The sequence below is a fragment of the Bombina bombina genome, chromosome 5 (assembly GCF_027579735.1).
Source record: "Bombina bombina isolate aBomBom1 chromosome 5, aBomBom1.pri, whole genome shotgun sequence".
NCBI classification, from domain to species: domain Eukaryota; kingdom Metazoa; phylum Chordata; class Amphibia; order Anura; family Bombinatoridae; genus Bombina; species Bombina bombina.
The window spans coordinates 726,297,902-726,311,091 of NC_069503.1; the positions used below are offsets into that span (position 1 = coordinate 726,297,902).

At 39.3% G+C, this 13,190-nt stretch overlaps 1 protein-coding gene across 5 annotated transcripts in view; it reads right to left on the bottom strand.

The window, feature by feature from the left end:
* Positions 1 to 13,190, bottom strand: part of ATXN1 (ataxin 1) — a 759,530-nt gene that overhangs the window by 314,053 nt on the left and 432,287 nt on the right. For all 5 annotated transcript variants that reach the window (XM_053714766.1, XM_053714770.1, XM_053714767.1 and 2 more), the window contains one exon: positions 12,910 to 12,981. The gene's annotated coding sequence lies outside the window, so the exon portion shown is untranslated. The remainder of the gene's footprint in view (positions 1 to 12,909; positions 12,982 to 13,190) is intronic.

Genomic DNA, 13,190 nt, shown 5'->3' on the forward strand with positions numbered 1-13,190 from the left:
TAAAAAAATGTGTTTTTATGGACCCCTAGCCCCACCATACAACTACTACCACACTGAAGTTACAATCCAAAATTGCACAAAGAAATAAAAAACATTTGCTAAGTAAGTCCTACCTCCTCTTCAAATGAAAGTGATCTGCCTTCTGACTCAGGCACACACTGTACAAAGTGCCAAGTCTGTCTCACACTGTGCATAGTGGCTTAGTGCACACTAAGAAATCCTCTCAAATGCTAATACTTTATTACTTGTAATAACATTTCCCATGCTCAATTAGCACTCTGCTATAGTACCCACTGGTGGCTGCCAAAATTTAAAAAAAAAAAAAAAAACAACACAAGTCGATTCGTATGAGATTCTGCTAAATGTGAAGACTGAGCAAGTACCAAGATATCGTCCAAATAAGGAAATACCACAATACCCTGTTCTCTGATTACAGACAGAAGGGCACCGAGAACCTTTGTAAAAATTCTTGGAGCTGTTGCTAGGCCAAACGGCAGAGCCACAAACTGGTAATGCTTGTCTAGGAAAGAGAATCTCAGAAACTGATAGTGATCTGGATGAATCGGAATATGCAGATATGCATCCTGTAAATCTATTGTAGACATATAATGCCCTTGCTGAACAAAAGGTAGGATAGTCCTTACAGTTACCATTTTGAATGTTGGTATCCTTACATAACGATTCAATATTTTTAGATCCAGAACTGGTCTGAAGGAATTCTCCTTCTTTGGTACAATGAAGAGATTTGAATAAAACCCCAGCCCCTGTTCCAGAACTGGAACTGGCATAATTACTCCAGCCAACTCTAGATCTGAAACACATTTCAAAAATGCTTGAGCCTTCGCTGGATTTACTGAGAAAAAATCTCTTTGCAGGAGGCCTTATCTTGAAGCCAATTCTGTTCCCTTCTGAAACAATGTTCTGAATCCAAAGATTGTGAACGGAATTGATCCAAATTTCTTTGAAAAAACGCAATCTGCCCCCTACCAGCTGAGCTGGAATGAGGGCCGCACCTTCATGTGGACTTGGGAGCTGGCTTTGATTTTCTAAAAGGCTTGGATTTATTCCAGACTGGAGATGGTTTCCAAACTGATACCGCTCCTGAGGATGAAGGATCAGGCTTTTGTTCCTTGTTGTGACGAAAGGAACGAAAACGATTATTAGACCTAAATTTACCTTTAGATTTTTTATCCTGTGGTAAAAAAGTTCCTTTCCCTCCAGTAACAGTTGAGATAATAGAATCCAACTGAGAACCAAATAATTTATTACCCTGGAAAGAAAGGGAAAGCAGAGTAGACTTAGAAGACATATCAGCATTCCAAGTTTTAAGCCATAAAGCTCTTCTAGCTAAAATAGCTAGAGACATATACCTGACATCAACTCTAATGATATCAAAGATGGCATCACAAATAAAATTATTAGCATGTTGAAGAATAATAATGCTATGAGAATTGTGATCTGTTACTTGTTGCGCTAAAGCTTCCAACCAAAAAGTTGAAGCTGCAGCAACATCCGCCAAAGATATAGCAGGTCTAAGAAGATTACCTGAACACAAGTAAGCTTTTCTTAGAAAGGATTCAATTTTCCTATCTAAAGGATCCGTAAAGGAAGTATCATCTGCCGTAGGAATAGTAGTACGCTTAGCAAGAGTAGAGACAGCCCCATCAACCTTAGGGATTTTGTCCCAAAACTCTAATCTGTCAGATGGCACAGGATATAATTGCTTAAAACGTTTAGAAGGAGTAAATGAATTACCCAAATTATTCCATTCCCTGGAAATTACTTCAGAAATAGCACCAGGAACAGGAAAAACTTCTGGAATAACTACAGGAGATTTAAAAACCTTATCTAAACGTTTAGATTTAGTATCAAGAGGACCAGAATCCTCAATTTCTAATGCAATTAGGACTTCTTTAAGTAAAGAACGAATAAATTCCATTTTAAATAAATATGAAGATTTATCAGCATCAAACTCTGAGACAGAATCCTCTGAACCAGAAGAACCATTATCAGAATCAGAATGATGATGTTCATTTAAAAATTCATCTGAACAATGAGAAGTTTTAAAAGACTTTTTACGTTTACTAGAAGGAGGAATAACAGACATAGCCTTCTTAATGGATTTAGAAACAAAATCTCTTATGTTATCAGGAACACTCTGAGTATTAGATGTTGACGGAACAGCAACAGGTAATGTAACTTTACTAAAGGAAATATTATCTGCATTAACAAGTTTGTCATGACATTCAATACAAACAACAGCTGGAGGAACAGCTACCAAAAGTTTACAGCAGATACACTTAGCTTTGGTAGCTCCAGCGATTTTCCAGAAGTATCTTCTGACTCAGTTTCAACGTGGGACATCTTGCAATATGTAATAGAAAAAACAACATATAAAGCAAAATTGAACAAATTCCTTAAATGACAGTTTCAGGAATGGGAAAAAATGCCAGTGAACAAGCTTCTAGCAACCAGAAGCAATAAATAATGAGACTTAAATAATGTGGAGACAAAAGTGACGCCCATATTGTTTAAGCGCCAAATAAGACGCCCACATTATTTGGCGCCTAAATGCTTTTGGCGCCAAAAATGACGCCACATCCGGAACGCCGACACTTTTGGCGCAAAAGAACGTCAAAAATGACGCAACATCCGGCGACACGTATGACGCCGGAAACAGAAAAAAAAATTTGCACCAAAAAAGTCAGCGCCAAGAATGACGCAATAAAATGAAGCATTTCAGCCCCCGCGAGCCTAACAGCCCACAGGGAAAAGTCCAATTTTAAGGTAAGAAAAAAATTGATTGATTCAAATGCATTATCCCAAATATGAAACTGACTGTCTGAAATAAGGAATGTTGAACATCCTGAGTCAAGGCAAATAAATGTTTGAATACATATATTTAGAACTTTATAAAAAAGTGCCCAACCATAGCTTAGAGTGTCACAGAAAATAAGACTTACTTACCCCAGGACACTCATCTACATGTTGTAGAAAGCCAAACCAGTACTGAAACGAAAATCAGCAGAGGTAATGGTATATATATAAGAGTATATCGTCGATCTGAAAAGGGAGGTAAGAGATGAATCTCTACGACCGATAACAGAGAACCTATGAAATAGACCCCGTAGAAGGAGATCATTGAATTCAAATAGGCAATACTCTCCTCACATCCCTCTGACATTCACTGCACGCTGAGAGGAAAACCGGGCTCCAACCTGCTGCGGAGCGCATATCAACGTAGAATCTAGCACAAACTTACTTCACCACCTCCATAGGAGGCAAAGTTTGTAAAACTGATTTGTGGGTGTGGTGAGGGGTGTATTTGTAGGCATTTTGAGGTTTGGGAAACGTTGCCCCTCCTGGTAGGAATGTATATCCCATACGTCACTAGCTCATGGACTCTTGCTAATTACATGAAAGAAAAAGCCAAGAATAGTCTTAACAATAATTTGTTTGTATTATTTAATTTGTTTATTGCTTGTACGTGACTAAAAATCTTAACATTTTGTTCTAAACATAAAATTTCCGTACGAATATATATATATATATATATATATATATATATATATATATATACACACATATAAATTTATATTTAACACATGTGATGTTTCAGGATGCCCCTGTCCTGCCCCAAATATTTGTCTGAAGACGGGGCAAGTCCCAGTGAGTGTCTTCACTTATATGGATTTTATATACTGTGTGTATATATATATTTATATTTATACATAGAATTGTAATCAAAATTATTCAACACCCATTGCAAATCAGGTTTATTGTCAAAATGTACAGAATTTCAGCTGTTTGCAATGATCAAATAAAAAAAAGCAATTGAAATAGCTCAACACAATAAATGCTTCAAGTGGTTTACCCAAATTTAACTGGAAATGCAACTTTTAATGAATTCTGCAGTCTCAAAATGATTCAACCCCTGAATAGAATCCCTCACAACTGCACAAATATGCAAAACAGATGTTGTCTCAAGCACACCTGATGCAACTAATCGTAATCAAGGGCTTCATTAGTTACACCAGATGTGCTAGAGCTAGAACACATGAAATACCTGAACTGGCTGGTTTTTTGAGTGTCACGTTTGACTGCATGTTAGAAATATGGCGAAGTCAAAAGGTCCAAAAAGTTAAAATAAGAGATCATCGCCCTTCATAAACAAGGAACAGGATACAAAAAGATAGCAAAGGCATGGAATGTTTTTAGAGACAATGTTGGAAGCATAGTTTGCAAGTTCAAAGTTAAAGGAACAGTGGTTACACTACCTGAATGGGACAGAAAAAAAACAAATTATGCTTACCAGATAATTTAATTTCCTTCTGTATAAGGAGAGTCCACTGCATCATTCCTTACTGTTGAGAAATACTGAACCTGGCCACCAGGAGAAGGCAAAGACACCCCAGCCAAAGGCTTAAATACCTCTTCTACTTCCACCATCCCCCAGTCATTCTGCCGAGGGAACAAGGACAAGTAGGAGAAATATCAGGGTATAAATGGTGCCAAAAGAAAAATATAATTTAGAGGGCCGACCATCGTGGACTCTCCTTATACAGAAGGAAATTAAATTATCTGGTACGCATAATTTATGTTTTCCTTCTTAATATAAGGAGAGTCCACGGCATCATTCCTTACTGTTGGGAAATTTATACCCAAGCTCTAGAGAACACTGAATGATAATGGGCAGACCCTAATCTGAGGGCACCACAGCCTGCAAAACTTTTCTCCCAAAAGCTGCTTCATCAAACATCAAACTTGTAAAATTTAGAAAAAGTATGTAAGGAGGATCCATAGAGGCCTCGTTCTTAAAGGTCCAAAAGGAAGCCACTGCTCTAGTAGAATGAGCCATAATCCTCTGAGGAGGTTTATGTCCCGCTGTCTCATAAGCAAAACGGATAACACTCCTTAACCAAAAAGATAAGGAAGTCGAAGAGACCTTCTGACCCTTACGCTTCCCAGAATAGACAACAAACAAGGAAGAAGTTTGTCTAAAATCCTTAGTAGCCTGAAGATAGAACTTCAAGGCGCGAACCACGTCTAAATTATGAAGCAAACATTCCTTCAAAGAAGAAGGATTAGGACACAAGGAAGGAACCACAATCTCTTGATTGATGTTTGCGGTCTGACACAACCTTAGGAAGAAAACCTAACTTAGTACGTAGGACAGTCTTATCAGAATGGAACACCAGATAAGGAGGCTCACATTGCAAGGCAGCAATTTTAGATACTCTGCACGCAGAAGCAATAGCCAGTAGAAAAAGAACCTTCCAGGACAACAATTGAATGTCAATGTCATGCATAGGCTCAAAAGGAGCCTGTCGCAACACCTTAAGAACAAGATTTAGACTCCAAGGAGGAGCCTTAGATCTAAACACAGGTCTGATCCTAGTCAGAGTCTTAACAAATGACTGTACATCTGGAAACTCTGAGAGCCTCTTGTGCAGTAAAACAGACAGGGTCGAAATCTGTCCCCTCAGGAACCTGGCAGAAAGGACCTTCTCCAATCCATCCTGGAGAAACGTCAGGATCCTGTCAACCTTAACTTTATGCCAAGAAAATCCACGCTCTTCACACCAGAATAAGTAGGTTCTCCATACCTTATGATCGATGCAACAGGTAACCAGCTTACGAGCTTGAATGAGAGTATCAATAACTCTCTCAGAAAAACCTCTCTTAGCTAGAACTAAGCGTTCAATCTCCACACAGTCAGCCTCAGAGAATTTAGATTTTGATAAGCAAAAGGACCTTGTTCCAGCAGATCCCTGTGAAAAGGCAACTTCCACAGAGGAGATGACATCCTTACCAGATCCGCGAACCACATCCTTTGCGGCCACGATGGAGCAATCAGTATCACTGATGCCTGCTCCTGCTTGATGCGAGCCACTACACGAGGAAGGAGTGGTAACGGAGGGAAAAGGTAAATTAGACTGAACCTCCAAGGCACTGCTAAAGCATCTATTAGCTCCGCCTGAGGATCCCTGGACCTCGACCCATATCTGGGTAGCTTGGTATTGAGACGGGACACCATGAGATCTATCTCCGGCGGTTTCCACTTGTTGCATATCTCCGCAAACACTTTGGGATGGAGAGACCATTCCCCCGGATGTAAGGATTGTCTGCTGAGAAAATCTGCTTCCCAGTTGTCCACACCCGGAATGTGGATCGCTTACAGCGAACAGCTGTGGGCCTCCGCCACTCCAGAATATGAGTTACTTCCCTCATTGCTAGGGAGCTTCTCGTTCCCCCCTGGTGGTTGATGTAAGTCACTGAGGTTATATTGTCTGATTGGAATCTGATAAACTGGGACGAACCCAGAAGGGGCCAAGCCTTCAGAGCATTGAAGATTGCCCGAAGCTCCAGAATGTTGATCGGGAGGGAGCATTCCTCCTGAGTCCACAGGCCCTGTGCCTTCTTGGCACTCCAAACAGCTCTCCATCCTGATAGACTTGCGTCCGTAGTCACAATCTCCCTGGATGGTCTTAAGAAGGATGTCCCTCAGGACAGATGATCTGGACAGAGCCACCAAGAGAGCGATTCTCTCGACCGGTTGTCCAGAGAAATCTGTTGTTGCAGATCCGAATGATTGCCGTTCCACTGCTTCAGCATGCACAGTTGCAACGGTCTGAGACGAAACCTGGCACAGGGAATGATGTCCATGCTGGACACCATGAGACCAATAACCTCCATACACTGAGCTACAGAGGGCCTTAAGGAGGTCCAGAGGGCAAGACATGCCGAAGCTAGCTTGCAACGTCTCTGGTCTGTTAGAAATATCCTCATGGATATGGAGTCTATTATAGTACCCAGGAATTCCACCTTGGTCCTTGGAAAAAGAGAACTCTTTTCTAGGTTTATCTTCCATCCATGAGATTGAAGAAAAGAGAGAAGAGATTCCGAATGGCCCTCCGCCAGACGAAAAGATGGTGCTTGTACCAGAATATCGTCCAAGTAAGTAGCTACTGCTATACCCCGAGCTACTGCTATACCCCTAGAACCTTTGTAAAAATCCTTGGAGCAGTAGCTAGACCAAACGGAAGTGCAATGAACTGGTCCAGGAATGCAAACCTTAGGAACTGGAAGTGATCCTTTTGGATTGAAACGTGAAGGTAAGCAGCCTTCAGATCTATAGTGGTCATGAACTGTCCTTCCTGAACTAAGGGATGGATGGACCTTATCGTCTCCATCTTGAACGAGGGGACATTTAGAAATTTGTTTAAGCACTTTAGGTCCATAAACGGGTGCAAAGTTCCCTCCTTCTTTGGGACCACAAAGAGGTTTGAATAGTATCCCAAACCTCTTTCTGCTATAGGTACCGGTAACAAAACAGCCTATGAGCCCAATAAAATCTCACACATAAAGCAGCATAAAATCAAAGCATCACATTTGATTAATCCCCACTGTTCAATAATCTTCCTCAGGAGATATTAACCCATGATTCTATTAATATAAAAGGAGACACACTGTGACCCTGTCTTCTAGCGTTTTCAACATAGGTAAAAAATGTAAACAATCTTACCAGAACCCATGGTGTGGAACAGAAGCACAGCCTCTCCAGTGTGACAGTCTTGTAGCATCGCTCCTGACATGGACTTAAAGGTCAGATTCAGTATTTTTCCAACAGTAAGGAATGATGCTGTGGACTCTCCTTATATTAAGAAGGAAAGGAAGCTATCAACGGCTGCAACCAGATTTCTGAGAAGGCAGGTTGAGAAAAACCCTCGAGTGACTACAAAAGACCTGCAGCAAGACTTGGCAACAGGCCCTGAGGTTTCAGTTTGCACAGTAAGGCACGTACTAAACACAGAAGGTTTCCATGCCAGAACTCCAAGACGTACACCACTACTGACCCAAAAGCACAAGAAAAATTGGCTTCCATAAGCTAAAAATCATATAAATAAGCCACAGAAGTTTTGGGATTCTGTTCTGTGAAGCGTTGAAACAAAACTGAAACAGAACAAAAGCTAGAAAAACCTCTGTGCTTGTTCACAAGCCAGTGCCACTCATGGTGCAGTCTCTTTAAGCACACTATGCCTTTTACAGAGAAAAAATCTCCTGTAGCTTATCAGTCTGACCCTGCCCAATGACAGTCCAACACCGAAATACCAGGTCATTCTTTGAAGAGAAAACAACAAACCCCAGACGTACGTTTCGGCCTCCCTTGGGCCTCATCAGTGAGGTGCAGTTGCATTTTTCTCTAGGGCATGTGTGCAATGAGTCCACATCTGGTTTCCCCTTTTTAGTCTTATGGAGACCCAAGAGTAATTTGCATACAATCAAGAAAATAGAGAGACACACTCAACTGAGACAGAACAAAAGCTAATAAAATACACACAGAAATTTGTCTGAAAATGGGGCAACCTTGAAACAGCACATTTGTTAAATTATTCGGTTTTTAAAAAGTCCCGGTGAGTGCCATCCCTTATATGGATTTTATATACTATATATATATATATATATATATATATATATATATATATAATACACACAGAGAGAAGCTCACAGCTCACTCTCAGGAACAACCAGCTCAATAACTTGTTAGCTTGTTGTTCAGCGATTTAACACCTGGGTGCAGCTTTTTAGCCCAGTAATGCTTTTCACAGAGTAGAACTTTCCTGTAGTATATCAGTCTGATCCCGCCTATTAAGGTCATTACAGCACCAAAATACCAGGCAATTCGTCTCTGAAAAGGAACACGGCAACCCCAGACAGTTGTTTCGGCCTTCACTGGGCCTCATCAGTGAGGTGCCACATTCCTCTAAGCACACTGAGCAAGGATATATATGCTGCGGGTAAAGTCAGATATCAGGTAATCCTACGATTATCTGGGTAAAACTGACATAACCCAGCAGCTGTGGGTAAAGCCCGATGTAAGATCCTAGGATTACCCAAATACCTCTGGATAAAGCTAATGCTTGTACTGTAATTCCTCCTTCTTCACTATCTTTTTGCCTCTGCCTTGGGGGTTCAAGGGGGTCGAAGCCCCCCTTGTAAACCTCATTCTACAAGGTTCACTTGGGGTGGATTCCAGAGGATCGGCAGGGCGCCCCCTTGAACCCCCCAGGCAGAGACAAAGAAAATAGTGAAGATGGAGGAATTAAGATGTGGTTAGAGATTAGGTTCTGTAGCTGTTATGAGCGCTGTGATCAGCTGAGCAGGTAGTTTTATCCAGAAGCATTTAAGCAAGTAGCTTTATCCAGAAGCGTTTGGGTAATCCTAGGATCTTACATCAGACTTTACCCCAAAAATGTCAGTTTTACCCGGGTAATGCTAGGGTTAACCGGATATCTCACTTTACCCATAAAACACACACACACACATATATATATAAATATATATATATATATATATATATATATATATATATATATATATATTATAGTATATTACTAGCCAGGGGTTACTAGATCACTCAATATTAAAGGAAAAAGTAAATGTATTTTTACTTGTCCATTGCAATGTTTTACTCGTCTGTGAATAGCCCAGTCTGTGAATTGTGAGGCAGTTACACTAAAGCATCAGCTGAATTGCAATGTGTTGATTAACTGGAGAATAATCACATTTTTAAAGATTTATAATATATTGCAGCAGTTGAAAATTGCATTGCTATTTTCTTCAAGTTTTTAAAATGTTTGTTGAATACATTTGTATACTTTGCTCTTGGCGTAACCACACAATTAGTAGGTAAAACTCTAGTAATAAAAAGTGTATTGCTCACAAGAGCACCTTACATTTAGGAGTCACAGCTTTGCAAACTGGGAAAGGCTAGGGGTCATCAAACAATGCGCTGCCACTTTGCAGCACTGCTCCATATTTGAGTGTTCTATTTTTCCCTGTAACCTCTGCACCTTTAAATGGACATAAAAGTGCAAATAGCAAATGCTCTGTGTTGTTGCAGAGTCAACCAATTCTGTTTTCTCTTGTCAACTCTCTTATATTACTTATACTGAAGAAACGTCACTGGTATAGGTATCTTAGCACATAGCGTGCAGCCCTCAATAGTTTCAGAGGCATGACACAGCATAGAGTAATGAACCAATCTGTTGGATGACATTTTCACCTTCATCACAAACCAATGATGGGGATTGATTTAATTAATTTCATTGGTCAGTCCTTTCTCCTCCCTTGACAAAAGTATGCAAAGTCACTTAGAGTACAGCACTATACCAGATGCACGTGGAAACGGGGCAACTGCAGTTACCCCCAAATATAGAAACAACAATGCCCACAGCCCCTTTTCTTTGTAGAAAACTTGTCATTATTCAGGCATCTTTCAGCAAGGCACACAAACAAAAAAACAAGTGACGTTTTCGGGTTATTCAAGCTTAAAGGGACAGTCAAGTCCAAAAAAAATTTCCAAGTTTCAAATAGGGCATGTCATTTTAAACAACTTTCTAATTTACTTTTATCACCAATTTTGCTTTGTTCTCTTGGTACTCTTAGTTTAAAGCTAAACCTAGGAAGGATCATATGATAATTTCTAAGCCCTTGAAGGCCACCTCTAATCACATGCTTTTGTATTTGCTTTTCACAACAGGGGACAGCTAGTTCCTGTAAGCTATATAGATAACATTGTGAGCACGCCCGTGGATTGTGGCAGACACTGCACTAATTGGCTAAAATGAAAGTCAATAGATAATAAATAAAATGTCATGTGATCAGGGGGCTGTCAGAAGATGCTTAGATACAAGGTAATCACAGAGGTAAAAAGTATATTAATATAAACGTGGTGGCTGTGCAAAACTTGGGAATGGGTAATAAAAGGATTATCTATCTTTTAAAACAACAATTCTGGTGTTGACTGTCCCTTTAATCATGATTCAACCATTCAACCTTACCATGTTCCCCATGTTCAATCTCCTGTTAACCACTAAACTTGCCCTGTGCAGATCAAACACAATATCCTGCTATAATGTAGCACCCAAATGTTAACCCCACATGACTTGTGCTCTTGCAGCCCTGCATTGTTTCCCTCAGTAAGTAGGGTTGGAGAATTAACATGTCCATCCTTGAGGTTTTCAATAGGGAAGCTCAGTCAGTTGTTGAAGAATTTTGTTTAAACTGACAGGAAAAACCCCTTCACACACTGACGGGAAAAAGTGACTTTATAATCTTTTCAGTGTTGTATCACAGCAGAAAAGCTTCAATCAAGTGACAATCTTTATTTTTACTGATTCTCGGTACATTTGATTTATTTTATTAAACTGTAAAATGCTCTCAGCTTCTCTAAAATGTTGCACCAGAAACCATGGTTGTTTTTTATGTTAAATGGGAGCTGCAAGCTTGATGTCATTTCACTTTACAGAAGAGCTCTGCACAAAAGCTCAATTTTTCAGAGACGTGTCTTGTATTGGTTGTGGTTTGGGTAAAGCATAATTACTGTTATACAAAGCTGTACTTAATCCTCTGTTTTGTATAGTGACCTATTTATGGTTAGCGTATTCAGCAGGCTCAATTTCTCATCCTCTCCTTGGAAACACTGTCCCATTTTTGATGTTGTAAACTAGAAATAGCTGCCTCACCCCCCTTAATTTGTGTTACTTTACTCATGCTCATCATTTTAAATCAAAATGATATTAGCAGAGGATATGAAATCATATAAAGTAATTATGGTAATTGTTCACATGAAAATTGGGTCAGAAAAATACTGGTTATTACGAAACGTACAAGACTGCTCTCAATACGTCTTACTATACAAATACATCATATGAATTAAGGTGACAATTGGATGTGTTACAAACAATACCAAACCCCATCACATATGTTTTTGCAACTAGAGTATTTTATTTAAAGAAGCCATTATTCTATTATATGAATAGTGTCTGTGCTTACTAAGATGGCATCTTCTTTGGGGGGTTTTGTCTCTTGTTCCCCTTAAGACAGAAAAAGGCCTTATATACTGGGCCCTAATATAACTAACCTTCTCTGGTGTTACATATAAGTACTACCATAAAAACTTTCATGGTCTGACCTATTTAAGCCTAGGGAAAAACAGGCAACAAAAGAGAAATGGTTTATTTAGATTTTCAGTAATGCCATGTAATAAGTACAGAAGACATCACAAAACACAACACCGATTTGTGTTTACTGATAAACAAACCAGGTTGTGCATAGTACCAAAATCCTCCTTATTTAATGAAGTAACACAAAAGAATACCACAGGCTGAGAATTACCAAGACTATAGATGCAGATTGAAAACTATCTGATTTAAATGACCCCATAGAATTAAGTTAAGGGCATTGGATTTGCAATTCAGTATTTGTAACCAGGGCTTGACAATTGTTTATCATATCTTTATAAGGGGCAGACATTCAAACCAAAGGTCATATTGGATTGACTTTTTACTCAAAAGGGCAATGATCAATTTTTAGAAAGTGTATTAATAAAAAAAACATACTTGATCAATTTTCTAACAAGGTAAGTACAACAAACCCATGCATACAAACAGAAACAATAGACTGCCCCCCCCCCAACAAAGGTGACTGCATTAATCCCTTTGTAAAGATAAGCACTCTGTATGTTTCATATCAGATAGTGCAGTAATGTGGAATAGGCACGTGGGGGCCATATATAATGCATTGGTAGTCCTTAATTCATTTGAAATGCTCCCATATGCACGGCACATTTGACTTTTATTTGCCTTTAAAGGTAAACAACTTGTAATTGCAAGACACACCTGTTGACTTGGTATAGAATACCATATTACCCAAGTATTAGCCAACGCTTGCCCCATTTGGAGGAGACAATCCGGGCTTGAGACTGCTGTGGACAAGACTAGCCATAGCTATTATGTTAGTATAAAGTGCACTGTTTTGAAGTTCTTATCTGATAAACCTAATTAGGGAGAGACACATAGGAGAGCTATCCTTGAGACACAATAAATATATTTATAAATACTTTACCTAGTAAACAGCATCATTTCTTTTAGGAATTATCAGGCCGCATTGTTCACTACTGGAAACTTGTCTCCACCCCTAAAGAAAACATAACAAAGATTTGGCATGACTGTGTATCCTTTTTAGAGATTGCTAGATAAACTCAAACATGTAAGTATTGCGAAAAATTGGAAAGTTGTAGAAAACCTTGATTTAAAAGTTTTTCTTTGTTTTTTTTTTTTAACTAGAGTTTAGGTTCTTCCTTAAAGAGATACAATACAGTACTTCTTTAGTAACAATTATTATTA